A 12907-nucleotide genomic window follows, 5' to 3' on the forward strand; every position below is an offset into this window, starting at 1 on the left:
AGTTATCACTTAAACTAGCTTTACTTTACATATAGAATACAACACGGGGTATTTCGTATCGCCCGAGGTACCAGCCTGACCGCGGGTAGGATCGCCCGACGGCCGTGATCCTCGGGAGGGCCGGGAGCGAGGGCGATTTAGAATACCCCGTGTTGTATCAATTAAATCACGCGAAGCCGAAAAACTCAAGTTTATTGAAAATGATTAGCAATAGACGGCACACCAACTGCACATCACGTCAAAAACTTCTAACAAAAGAACCGAGCAAAGGGACAAAACAGTTGTTTGAATTTTCGACAGCGGCACACTTAAACGAGTTTGAATCGTACGAATCAAACCACGGAGCCCCGTTAACTATGGAGCCCCAGGTCGTACTGTAAAATACGGACTGGTCGGAATACTGATATCGGTTGGCTATAATAGAATACGTTTTATACATCTATTGTTTATGTCATTGTGTCTTTATTTTGCTCTCTTAATGTCGAGATGGATTCTACTTGGAACCCTTGACGTCAGAATGGCAATTACTGTATCATCATAATGCCCACATAAATAATGATAACTTTATAAAAAGAACTAAGGTGAAATTGATTAGGATGGTCAATCTTACGTTTATGAAAGTTAGACATCCAGGTTAACAATATTCAAATAAATTTAGTCTCTTCAAGTGAATAAAAATGATTTTTTTGCAAGAGACTAGTAGACTTAAAATGTTGGATTTTACGCGCAAGGTAAAGAAGTCGTCCCTTTAGCCCTAGACATAAGTTGCTTAACCTCATTGAAGCTCAGTAAATAAAAAGAATATATAAATTCATTAAAGGTTCTCCAAAAAATGTACATAACTACACAACTTTTACTTGCCCCGTAATAAAAGGAACTCATCTCATTCATTGCGACGTATATATCTTTATATTCTAGTTTGTCTATCGACAATATCAAGTACGAGTTGCGGAGACATTTTGAGCTTTCCTCCAACAATCACCCAACAAGACTACGTGCAACTCCAGAGTACACTGTCCGCCCCTCTGACTGCACTGACGGCTTGTGTCCGCATGAGAACAGATGCCGATCACAGTGGAACCTTGTTCAGCTACGCCACCCAGCGATACCATAATGAACTTCTTTTCTTCGGTGATACGAGTCAAACAACATTCTCTGTAGGTCCCATTCCCTCTTCTCACAAACCCGTGCAGATTTGATTTTTTTCTATTTTAAGCTCTATCATTTGTGTCGCCTTCTTGTGTATTCTTTTTTCTCATATTCTTATTTTTTACATATAAAGGAGTTCTTTCTTGGAATAATATTCAATATTATTTTGTACTGTTGTTTCGATTACAAACTCGACATTTTTGACCCACAGGTCAATATTCAAAACTCTGGCACTGGCAACGTGGACGTTCATGTCTTGGATGGCATGTGGCACTTGGTTTGCTTTACATGGATGAGCGATAGTGGTAATTGGAAAATGTACACAGATGGGCGTGTTGTAGGTTCAGGTACTGGGTTGTCTGTCGGACGGTCAGTGGATCCTGGCGGTGTTTGGATCCTCGGTCAGGAGCAAGATTCTCCCGGAGGATAGTTTGATATCAGCCAGGCTTTTAGAGGAGACATTTCGAACTTTAATCTCTGGTCTTATGTCCTTACTGACTCTCAAATTCTACAACTACACGTAAACGTCAACACCTACCACGGAGACGTGGTAGACTGGGGAACTGTGGGGAAAGTTGTGTTTGGAGGAGCCCAGATACACCAGGTGGTTTGTGGTACGTGCATCATTTCATGTACCTTTGTTAAACACCATTTAATTAGTGCAAGTTGCTAGTCCTTCTGGTGGCGATATTGTGCTAAAAAGTTATTTTATATCTAACTAGGGTTGCACGAACACATACATTTACCAAATAAATCAGGTTTGTTATGTAAAAAGATGCCTGTACAATAAAAGAATATTGCCTTCGCCAGAATGGCAAGGTTATGTTTTGAGTAGAAACATGGTGTTGTGTCTCTATATGTAGGTAAACAGCATACAACTAGAGTAGCTGTGGACGGACATTCATGATATTTGGTATTTAAGTAGCGTTGCAGAAATTAAGGTCCTGTTAAAAACGTTTCACCTGGAGCTTTCCATCGGAATTGCAGCGGGGCGAGTGTGTGTTTGTGTGTGTGTTTGCGTACAAGATAGCTCGAGACGTTGTGGGTCGTTTTGAACGATTTTGGGTAGTTATGTGGGGGTTGGGAAAATAAAGGTCAAGTTTGATTATTGGCCTCCTGGCGCTTTCCGTCGGCATTGCAGTGGGGCGAGTGTGTGTGTGTGTGTGTGTGTTTGCGTACAAGATAACTCGAGACGTTGTGGATCGTTTTGCATAATTTTTGGTAGTTATGTGGGGGTTAAGAAAAATGAAGGTCAACTTCGATAATTGGCCTCCTAGCGGCGAGTTACGATATCGCAGCGGAGGTTCAAAGTTGGAGGTTAAGAGTTTCTCAAGTGCCAGGTTCATGATTTTTTAGTAGTGGACACGTCTTTGGGCAGGGAGTAAGTCGTGTTTCACGATGGTCAAATTTGGCCCCAAAGTATTGTATTACCGGGACTCCCGCGCGCGCGCTCCGGGGAACCCGACAGTAGCTGAAACATCTTTCAACAGATCATGATAGTTAGACAACAAGCAACCCCTCGCACGTGCCTCCTCGATTAAATGAAAACTGGCTGCGTGTATACGTCAAATCTTACCGTGTACGTGTGCTGCACAGTTTTGTCTCAATGTTTTCTGAAATGTGCCTAGTTGGTTGATTTAGAAAGGGTGTTTGGTGGACAAAAAACAAATACCTAATTTAGATTGGTCTTAAATTTGACTGAAAATCCAAATCTTTTATATCATATACGTAATGATTGTAAGATTAAACTTTCGGTCTTAGGGATTTTTCAACTTCTACTTAAAACTATTTTACAGACAAGATAAGGTCGAATTTTTTTTTTCACACTCAAAGACTCGTAATTCAAAATTGCCTCCATGATCCATATTAAAAATCCCTAAGACACAAATCTGGAGATATCAGTTGTCATCAATATAAGTCCTGAAAGAGTTGATTTGCACGCGTTTTGTAAGCGATTTAAATACCATGTTTGGCCGTATGCCGAGTCGCACTGATAGGGACATGTAGTAATTGATACCGCCGTGAACAATTGTTGTAATATTCAAGGTCACCAATAATGACGCCAGCAGCTTTGCTACAAGTCACATGTTCAAAACTAAGCGGAAGCAAAACTAAGCTTGCCAGATGGCCCCCAATAGAACGCCCGTTCTGTTCGATCACGTCAGGTCGAACATGATTCCTGTTATAAATCCCCAAATAGAAGTCTGGAAATTTTGGGGCCAAATTTTATCATCGTGTTTGGGCCCACTGGCAGCTTGTTATGAACTGCAATGGGTGATTTCGTTTTTATCTTTGGAAGATAATAAATCCAGCAGATGTTGGTGAATTTGCATTATCTTTAGTATGCATATACCTTAGGCGATGATTAAAATCCTGAAATGTATGGTATGAAAATCTGGGCTTCATTTACATCATTAAGGAAAAAAAACATGAAATGCCATTGAAAGCTGGAAATCAACCTTATTTTTAAGACAGCTGCATGCCATATGTGTGCAGTTGATGACATGTACAGGTTTGACACAGCAAAACCTGTGTTATTTCTCCTGACATGTTGTATACTTGTTTGTCGGTGCCAGTTTGCCGGGGTCTTGATTTTTTGTCTCCAATCAGACATGTCAGCTAGATGATAAAAGAGAAGAATTTGGCCAAATAATTTGCCATGCGATAGCGTGGTGGTTATGTGGCCTTGTTCAGTTGTCAGTTGGGATGGATAAAAGAGAATTTTCAACCGCTATATACACACTTCCATGCATCACCCTACCCCTGACTTACGGCTAAGACACAGCTAAGACTAGCGGGTGTACCACAAGTCCATACGATCGAGATTATCTCGGCAAGGAAGCATCCGATTGGCAAGCGCCAATAGCGCGCAAAGAGACCTTTCGAATGATATAAAGTTTGTTAGGCCGCAACTTGAACCCTAACTTGGAATCGCGTTATGAAGGCATCACCCTGTCCCTGACTTACGGCTACGACTAGCTGTTATGCATGAATAACATCTATTGACCTTTTTCTCTCCCTCACTTACATATTTGACAAGTTTGAAAGTCCTACCATGGAATGCAGTGGATGTATGAACTTTTCTTATCAATTATGCAAATTAGCTGCTGATTTGCATGATTAGTATGCCATTGTGTATAAGTCTTACATACAGTTTGCGACCAGGTTACGGTCTCGGACCGGAGTTTCTTTTACGATTTCGGAGGTTGGCGGACAGCCTCAGGCCGAAGGGCTACAGCTCCGCTAGGAAACGTAGGACGCGAAACTTAATCAATATGGTGGAAAGCACTTTACTGCCTCTTTCTGAGAAACCAACTGGTATTGTCTGTTGCCTCTTTATTTTGGGTAGAATATGTAGTAAAATTTTCATTTTGGGTCCGAAAACTATCATTTTTTTAACACTTTTTTTATCCAATCTGCTTGGAAAAAACGAATTTTCCCAGGATAATGGCCTATGTGGTAGAGAAGCTAAATTCTTCATATTTTTGTAACATGAAAATAAAAAAAATTCCATGTGATTACTTTTTTGCAATCTCCGATAACGTTATTTCATCGAAATCGCGTGAAAAACGCTGCTATTTGGGTCATCAGGCGAAAAAACCGCTTCACCGTTGCAGCGGACTAATACAAAAATGGTTTCGCTGGCCGACCAACTACTCCTCGCACAAAAATGATACAACCCACGGGCTTTTCAGCAAATATGACAAATCTATGCTCTGAGCTATAATGATCACCAAGCAATAGGGAGCAAAAATTAGGGAGACAATAGCGCACTTCCGGCCTATTACACCACCCTTCCGCCAACTCCGGTCAGATTTGAACTCCGACCCGGAACCTTAATGTTCAGACACTAAGAGTGATTTTGCAAACTTAAGAGTCAGAGTCGACCGTCTGGAATGAAGAGATGGCTGGCCGAGCTTTGCACACGCATCTGAATAGCCGGTGTTGTCATGTCCCATGATGATCCGTACCGCTCTCGCTGGATACGTTCTATCTTGTTACTTAGCTGTGTGGTTAACCCTGGGTGCCAGACAGGTGCTGAGTACTCGGACACCGGGCGAATGTAGGAAATGAACACAGTAACAAGGTCTTTCTTCGAAATGTGAGAATGCTTCATGAAGTCTGCTTAGAAGAAACAGATAGTCGACGCTGGCTTGCTTTGTTGTAGGTGCGGTCGACGTGCACATTCTATTTTGAGGTCCGACTGTAAGAAGAGACCGAGGATCCTCATGACTCCTTCTTCCACTAGAGCAATGACATTGATCTTGAGCGAAGGAGGAAGGTGTGGAGTCATGCTGAACTGAACATGGAGGACCTTTAATACATTTGCCCGGGTGGAGGACCATGTGGCTTTCCTGGGACCATGTGTTCAGGTCTTGTTGGATGCTCGATGGTTGTGGTGATGAGTTTCTAGTTTCCAGCAAGTTCAAGTCACCTACAAACTTCCGTCTCTTGGATAGGGCTTGGCGTGCTGCACTGTTTATATACACAACTAGAGTTCCTCGAACACACATCTTCGCCAAATAAACATTCTTTATCGAAGGTCGTTGTTTTTGAATGATTAATGTATGTAATTATGGCTATAATGGGCCGGATAAGCACCAAATACAGCTTAATACGAGATGTTAATATAGCAAAGCTGGATTAAGGTCTTTAGCTAGGTTAGGCTAGGTCTTTAGTTTTATATAAGATTTCACTCTACAAAATGTACATTGCAGTCTTTTCGTAAAAAAAGAAATAATAAACAAACTTTGAGTGACTGGCCTATATATTAGATAATAGGTCATCTAAGGGTTACCTAAGGGTCATACGTAAGGATTGTTACGGCCCCGCCTTGGTGAATGTTTGTGTCCATCTCATGAAAATAGTAAGTAAAGTTTTGCAATCGCGAGTTAAGTCAGAGGTATTTTACACAGTCTACCTGGCCTGGCTATCACGTCAGGCTACTCAGATCCCCCCATTCATAGCCCCGCAAAGACAAAATAGCTGATTGACAGGCATAGTAATTGCTAATCTCCAAGTATTAGTATATTCATAAGCCTTACTTAGATCCTCCTCTACAACCTAGCACAAACCGAGACAAGATACGATACCACCCGCGTTCTATGACCGCACTCGTACAACCCGGAAGTATATGATATTGTCGTAATCGGTTGCACGGAAACCCCCATGCAGTGTGAAATCGAGGCCAAAATCAGGCAAAAAGAGCCAGTTTGAACGCCAACTTTGACTCTTAAAATCTCATCCCGAAATAGTATTTGAATCATTAAGCGTACTGTATGCGATCGAACAACTCATGAGGATTACGTTGGCACCTTTGACAGCCTGATTTGGCCCACCGCGATGTTTTAATCTTTTTTTACGTGACCATGTCTTATGCCTCAAACGGGCGGGCGTGTAACACCCTGCCATGGCATGACGATTAGTTCTGCTCCACCTTTGATTTGTCTGTGCTAAGACCCGGAGACTGAGGACAGGGGGTTAATTTGGTGTGACTGGCCCTTGTCAGGGAAAGGAGATCAGGCTTCTGCTTCTGTCTGAAGGGCTTGAATGATAAATGAAGATTAATGGTCCACACATTAGTGCTGGACTAGGGTGACAATGGTGCCAGTGTCATGTTGCACTGCACACCACTTTTGTAAGGGATGTGGTTCTCTCCATGATAAGAATCCCAAAGTAAGTATATTAAGTAGATCGCAATTTACATAATTAGTATCTCATTATGTTGATAAGCACCCTAAGTACCTACCTACCAAAAGCAAAGAATATCCATCAATCCCCTCTGCAGTTATCCTTTTTAAAAGTTACAAACTATAAGACCCACTGCAGTTCCAAACAAGCTGCTAGGGGGCCCAAAATTACACCATTCACTCCTAGTCCCAACAGCTATCCACCACTTAAAAATCATGAACATGGCACTTCTGGAAAATTTAGGCGCAAGCTTTGACGCTCACTTGCAGTACCAAAACAAGTCGCTAGGAGGCCCATTATCGAACTTGACCTTCCTTTCTGTGTCCCCTACCTATCAACAAAATATCATTAGCATCCATGTAGAACATCTCGAGTTATCGTGTTAACAGACAAACGCAATTACATACAAAGCCAGCTACAGCACTATAGGTAAAAGCTAGCTAAACCATTCTCGCACATGATAATCCTTTACACAACCGCTACACACCTGCCAAATATCGTAGAAATCGCCCAGCTGTATTTTGAGTTATGCTTCTCGAAACAAACCTCGAAAAAATACAAAGGTCGCTGCTGTACCGTAGGAAAACGCCAGGTAAACCATTTTCAAACTAGGCATGCCTTTCGACAACCGCTACACACCTACAAAAAATCAAAAAGTTCCATCCACAATTTCTCGACTTATATGCTGTTGACCTACATACAGACCCAAGTAAGCAATCTTATAATCTTCGCTGGCGAAGATAATAAATATGAGGGGGGCAAGAATCGTACCTTGCGGTCAAAGGCTTTACTGTAATCCGTGGACACCAGGGAGCTCAGGGTACCATATCTGTCGGAGAAGCATACCTTGAAGTTTTCTGGGAATACCCCTTTTCACGGTTTCAGTCAATACAGTCAAATTGATGATGATGTCATAAGTACGTCAAATTACGTCATAACACGGTCGAATTACTTAAAATGTTTCAATATTATATCTACATCATTCTTTAAAAAATAATGGCCATATAATAAGTCGTTTAATAGTTACTTGAGTCAGAAAGAGTCGACCCTAAGTTGTCAACTTGATAAGTAATACCACAATAGTGTTTTTTGCACAACATACTGTGACAAATTGAAAACAAGTCAAGTCAAGTTTATTGCACAACGATTGCATCAGGTACAATGTATGGCAAGTAACATGTATTACTTACAGCTACAAACTATCTACAACAGTATACAACAGTATACTAATCGAACATAACAGAAAATATGGCGGCATAGTGTATTTCACATTGTTAAAACACTTCTCTTTTGCATAGCATTATATATAAATTGACCTAGGTGGACAGATATGGAGTCGGGACATGATAGAAGTACATTGAATATTTCTCTTCTTGTTTTAGGTAATGTTGTTCTGTTGTTACATGTGGTCAATAACTTTTTCCTTCCTTCATTATATAATAGCTGACGTATTCCGTACCGCAGATGGTGGTGATTTATACCTTAGCTATAGAACTGTTTTTTAGACGGAACGAGATTGATACCGATTTTTGTGGGGGGGGGGGGTAACTGGGGGAGGGGCGAGATCGCTGTGACCGTGGGTCAATCTGGGACGGGGGGGGGGGGCTTTTGTAAACAACGCCCCGTCTAACGCCCGAACTCTTTAACCACTTACCGTATGGCCCTCAATTGTCTTCGTAGGATGATGTCCCCCAATCAAAATAAATTAAATGTTGAGATGCTAAGATATTTCAGCTATTATGACGAAATATAACGTAATTTTGGCGTCATCATTTTGATTATTGGCTGGGACCATGAAAAACATTTTTAGAAAAGGTATGTTACAAAAACAAAATAAGTTATTGACAGGTTCATGGCACCGGTATTGATGTATGTCAACATCAAAGCGAACACTTACCTCTGTCGGTTGATAAAAAGCAATACATCCTTTCTGCTATCTAAATAAGTAACTGTGCTGAGCTTACAGACGATGGTTGAACACGTCGGTGAACTTTTGATTAAGATACATACAAATTACATCATTTTACAAATTGGCTCTTATTGTCTTTGAAGCATGAGACGATCGATGTGATTTGAAGTTTAAACTTGAGAAAATCTCTACTTTGTGTACGAGATAACTTATTGATGTTTTGAGAAAAAGTAATTACTCGTGTTGCATGTCATATTTCATTGACATGCAAGATTTTAAAGTTGATATGTCTATGTACGTCATTGTAAAATAGTGAGACTGCAATTGTTTCGTAGCAAAAATGCTACGAACAAAATCTACATAACTGCAAAAGTTTAACTTCTTCTGTAAAACGTTCGTTGAGACGTAAATGTCTTTTTATTCTAGTGTGTCCATCTACAAAATCAAGCCCAAGTTGTGGAGACATTTTGAGCTTTCCATCAATAATAACGCAACAAGACTACGTACAGCTCCAAAGTACACTGTCCGCCCCTTTGACTGCACTGACGGCCTGCGTCCGAATGAGAACAAATGCCGATCACAGTGGAACATTGTTCAGCTACGCCACCCTGCGACATCATGATGAACTTTTGCTCTTTGGTCACAGGGGACGGACAACATTTACTGTACGTCCCTTTGTTTGTTAGCAATCATAAGAATCATACTTTTAAACAGGACCCTTAAACCATTTTGAAACTTACATTTATTATCATCTTGTAATCATGCCAAACGACGCCTGAAAATAAGTGTGCCTTTAAGTGTTGATAGAATAAAAGGCATTATGGCCTAGCCTAGCTAACTGAATGCATTTGACTTATAATTTCAAATTTTGAACCCCTAGGCCCATATTCAGAACCACGCCACTGTCACAGTGAATCTTCCTGTGTTGGATGACATGTGGCACTTGGTTTGCTTCACATGGAGGAGTTCAAGTGGTGATTGGAAAATGTACACAGACGGGAGTATTGTAAGTTCGGGTACTGGACTGTCTGTAGGGAGGTCAGTTGATCCCGGTGGTGTTTGGATTCTCGGCCAAGATCAAGATTCTCCAGGTGGAACTTTAGATCCTAATCAAGCTTTTGGAGGGGACATTTCAATTTTCAACGTCTGGGATTATGCCTTGAATGACGTACAAATATCACAACACTTCTGGACTTACTATGGCAACGTCATAAACTGGGAAACGGTTGGAAAATTAGTGTATGGAGGAGTCCAGTTGCATCAGGTGGAATGCGGTACGTGTATTGTTAAAATACGTCGCCTGAATTGATTATATATTTACTACCCTGTTGTTTGCTTTCTGGGTAGAGGGTTTTCGTTGTTACCTCTTTTGCATTGATGATATAAGTTTACCGACTATAACTGATGTACCATACTGTACCATATATATTTGTCTGGAATCAATGAGTTGTCATGCTTTCTAAAGCTATATGTTTGATGTTAGTACATATTAAACATTTTCGTACCATTCTAGCTTGATCTGTATCTTCGGCGTAACCCACCAGCTCAATTGATCATTCTAAAATTCTTTTTCAATCCTGGGTTAATTCGGCGCTAAAAGTCAATTGATGAAACAGGAAGAGAATTAGCATCATGACCTACATTGCGTAATTTTTTTTCAATAACATTGTCTTGTAAACAAAATAATTGAAGATCTTGAGATTTTTTCAGATACATATACTACTCTTTTTGTTGGTTGGACAGATGTAGTACTTAGTGAGTGAGAGAGTGAGTAAAATATTATTATTTTTTATTTATTTGAAATTGACTAATGACCACGATCGATTTTTTATGCCGTTATTACTTTATTGCAATAGAAAGGGAACTGCTAACACAGTATCTCATCAAATGATAGATTGATAGATAGATGGTCGATTACATAATATAGGCCATTATTATTTCCTTGGTTTATTACTATTGAATAGATTATACGGCAATAACTTGGTCGTGTACTTTTGTCTATGTTCAACATTACAAGCAATGTAAATCTATATTAGAAAGTCGTATTATTAAAAACGGTTAAAGTGACACTTAACATGAATTCCCATAATACACAGTCTTGGAAGCAATGTTTGGGAATTTACTAATCTCCAAGCAGATCTTGTGTGGCAAAATGGGAAGGAGTTTAGCCGGCAGAGGAGTTATTGGCCACAGCGAAGATCTGCCGCAGGACCGAAAAACTCACTTTTCAGAAACGTGTTTCTGTTCCTCCTAGTGCCTACTTAAATCTAACGTGAAAATTGGCCGGGATTATTATTTTACAACCTTTCCGAGCCAGTTCCAGGACGAACGCGGCGATCCGCGCCAGTTCACAGCGGGGGCTTCCCCCCGAGATCGCTGGAGCAGACCGCATCACAGCGCACAAAGACAACGTATCGACATATGAAATTATCAGTTGTACACAAATAACAAGTTATTGTCTTGTTGTTACATGTATATATTTCGCAGTAAAAGCTGCGTTTTAACTAAACACTTCCTGTGTCATTTTTTTCTTGTCTGCAACTTCGAATCTTTTACCGATCATATACACTTGGATCGGAAGGACCCACGCTCTTAACTTTTGACGGGCAGACGTCGGCGTGTAAAAATGTAGACAGAACTTGAAATTTTGGAAAGGTATCCACATTTTCAGCACGTGCATTTTAGTGAAGCCGATTTGAATTATTTCTAACGGCGTCCGGCGACGATCTCAGACAAACAAAGGCGCCGTTGCTTCGTGAAATATTCAATGGGGAAATCGACGCCAGCGCCCCCCTCCCCACTGCACTTTCGTCCTGTCGCATCGTGCTGACGCGTTTTGCTGTTGTTTTCCTCCAGTACGTAGTCAGTTATTGACACCAAAGACGCAAAGAAATCCCCAGATGTCACAGAAAACACAATGAACTCTTACAGCCGACCCGTGAGGGGATCCCTGGCCCCGCACGCCCGGGGCAATTCGCACCTGAAGTCTTCCTAACGCAGTTTAATTGCCTGATAATAGCCTTTGAGTTTTTCCGTCCTGCGGCAGATCTTCGCTGTGGCCAATAACTCCTCTGCCGGCTAAACTCCTTCCCATTTGCCACAGCAAGATCTGCTTGGAGATTAGGAATTTACGCCTAAAGCTTATATAAAGCCAGCACTTTAAGCAAAGTAAATCTATTGCAAATGGAGTTCCACAAACACACAACGTTACCAAATAAACAAGGGCTATTATAAAGGATGCCTGTTTTTCAGACCTTATACACCATTGGCGTTATGATGGTCCTGTCCTATTGTAAATTTAACTGGATTAAGTCCCTTAATTCAATATGCAAAAAAATCATAAGCAACGAAGGCCATATTTGTTTCCTCCTAAATTATGTAAATGTGAAATTAAGCTGCTTTATTTCTGCTAATGTTCAAATTCACTTAGCTTCATAATGCTACAAGTATAAAATTCCCATTAATTACCACTCTGGAATTACTAGTAAAAAGGTCCACTGCAGTACCCACCTACCAAACATCACCAGGATCCACCCAAGGCTTCTCAAGTTTTGTTGTTTATGTGCATGGTAGATCAGAGAACTCTATGATCCACTTAAATCTGCAATAGGACAAGACCATCATTACATCAAGGATAAATTTTATAATGTTAAGAATGCCCGCACTCTAGATCTTCAAAACCCTTGTTTATTTGGCTAAGATATGCGTTCGTGGAACTCTAGCTTTTGATAATTTCCCGTGCATCTTTCCTCACATCGATCGTGCTTTGTTGAAACAAGAAATCTTTTTTTTCAAAGCTGTGCCTTGCCGCGTATTTTATGTTATTTTGGTAAGTTAGACTAGATTCTACGCTTAAAAATCCCGAGTTCCACATGTCGCCCCCCTCCCCCCTCATTATCATAATTTATGTCAGATGAATTATTGGCACATTAAACAGGTTTTGTAAAACTTTTTGACCCACAATGAATATGCATTATTTTTTATTACAAACTAAGTTCCTTCTGATGCAATTTGTGATATATATTTATATAAACATGGTGAGTTAAAGCGTAGATTTATTACGCTGGACCACATACAGTAACATGCGTCTAGAAGAGCGTTTTAATACTCGCCTGGAATGTACCATTGTCTAACTAAAGCATGAAACTCGGCAAGGAA

At 40.6% G+C, this 12907-nt stretch overlaps 1 protein-coding gene across 1 annotated transcript in view; it reads left to right on the forward strand.

The window, feature by feature from the left end:
* LOC118423908 (von Willebrand factor D and EGF domain-containing protein-like) overlaps positions 1-12907 on the forward strand; it is a 64577-nt gene that overhangs the window by 12015 nt on the left and 39655 nt on the right. The window lies entirely within an intron of this gene.

The sequence above is a fragment of the Branchiostoma floridae genome, chromosome 10 (genome assembly GCF_000003815.2).
Source record: "Branchiostoma floridae strain S238N-H82 chromosome 10, Bfl_VNyyK, whole genome shotgun sequence".
Classification (NCBI taxonomy): domain Eukaryota; kingdom Metazoa; phylum Chordata; class Leptocardii; order Amphioxiformes; family Branchiostomatidae; genus Branchiostoma; species Branchiostoma floridae.